Source organism: Triticum dicoccoides, chromosome 3A, assembly GCF_002162155.2.
Source record: "Triticum dicoccoides isolate Atlit2015 ecotype Zavitan chromosome 3A, WEW_v2.0, whole genome shotgun sequence".
NCBI classification, from domain to species: Eukaryota; Viridiplantae; Streptophyta; class Magnoliopsida; order Poales; family Poaceae; genus Triticum; species Triticum dicoccoides.
The window spans coordinates 632,549,095-632,551,139 of NC_041384.1; positions in this window are offsets into that span (position 1 = coordinate 632,549,095).

Consider the following 2,045-nt stretch of genomic DNA (forward strand, 5'->3'; position numbering starts at 1 on the left):
GGGGGGGGGGTAGCAATGCCACCGGAGCATCGCACCGGGCCCTCATACATGCGGGGTGGTGTGGTGGCATGTCCGAAGAGGCGGCACGCGTCTCCGGGGCGTGGCCCTCCTCACGGACGGCGATGACACGGTAGTAGACGTTTTGCGGTAATGATGCGGCATGAATATTATTAAATACTCGGAGCGCGATAAAATCATGAGTTTTTTTGCACGGCGTGGGCACATGTGCTATAGGAACGATGGTATTTTTTCATAATTTTTGGTGATGGAGAAGTATCCGAAAAATTCCCTCTACACGGATTGCCCTTCGCGCGTCTACGGCTGTGGCCGGCGGCCTCCGGGTGTTAGCATACCGCCAAATCATGCGCAGGCGGCCTCTCACAAGTCTGGAAGTGCTGTGGCGGTTGCAAACGCCCGGCATGCGTGTCCGGGGTGTGCTCCCCCTCACGGACGGCGCCACCGCCGGCACCTGGAGTGGGGAAACGGACGCGTCGGGTCTACACGGAGGGGATCTTGCTGTGGGTCTGGCCCGGTTGTCGCTCCAAATTGTTCCTATGGGCTGACCTAACACAACCGGGCGGGGAGGTCCGCTGGTCAAAGCCCGTCCGTGCAAAGTCAAAGGGCTAGATCCCGTAGTCAAACACTACAGGGTTAGGCGGGACGGGGGCCCTGGGGGTAGCAATGCCACCGGAGCATCGCACCGGGGCCTCATACTTGCGGGGTGGTGTGGTGGCATGTACGAAGAGGCGGCACGCATCTCAGGGGCGTGCCCCCCCCCCCGCCCTCTCATGGACGGCGATGACACGGTAGTAGACGTTCTGCGGTAACGATGCGGCGTGAATATTATTAAATACTTGGAGCGTGATAAAATCATGAGTTTTCTTGCACAACGTGGGCACATGTGCTATAGGAACGATGGTATTTTTTCATAATTTTTGGTGATGGAGAATTATTCGAAAAATTCGCTCTACGTGGATTGCCCTTCGCGCGTCTACGGCTGTGGCCGGCGGCCTCCGGGGGCTAGCATGCCGCCAAATCTTGCGTAGGCGGCCTCTCACAAGTCTGGAAGTGTTGTGGCGGTTGCAAACGCCCGGCACGCGTGTCCGGGGTGTGCCCCCCCCCTCACGGACGGCACCGCCGCCGGCACCTGGAGGGGGGAAACGGGCGCGTCGGGTCTACACGGAGGGGATCTTGCTGTGGGTCTGGCCCAGTTGTTGCTCCAAAGTGTTTTTATGGGCTGACCTAACACAACCGGGCGGGGAGGTCCGCTGGTCAAAGCCCGTCCATGCAAAGTCAAAGGGCTAGATCCCGTGGTCAAATGCTACAGGGTTAGGCGGGACGGGGGCCCTGGGGGTAGCAATGCCACCGGAGCATCGCACCGGGCCCTCATACATGCGGGATGGTGAGGTGGCATGTCTGAAGAGGCGGCACGCGTCTCCGGGGCGTGGCCCCCCTCACGGACGGCGATGACACGGTAGTAGACGTTCTGCGGTAACGATGCGGCGTGAATATTATTAAATACTCGGAGCGCGATAAAATCATGAGTTTTTTTGCACGACGTGGGCACATGTGCTATAGGAACGATGGTATTTTTTCATAATTTTTGGTGATGGAGAATTATCCGAAAAATTCCCTCTACGCGGATTGCCCTTCGCGCGTCTACTGCTGTGGCCGGCGGCCTCCGGGGGCTAGCATACCGCCAAATCTTGCGCAGGCGGCCTCTCACAAGTCTGGAAGTGTTGTGGCGGTTGCAAACGCCCGGCACGTGTGTCCGTGGTGTGGCCCCCCCTCACGGACGGCGGCGCCGCCGGCACCTGGAGGGGGGAAACGGACGCGTCGGGTATACACGGAGGGGATTTTGCTGTGGGTCTGGCCCGGTTGTTGCTCCAAAGTGTTCCTATGGGCTGACCTAACACAACCGGGCGGGGAGGTCCGCTGGTCAAAGCCCGTCCGTGCAAATTCAAAGGGCTAGATCCCGTGGTCAAACACTACAGGGTTAGGCGGGACGGGGGCCATCGGGGGGTAGCAATGCCACCGGAGCATTG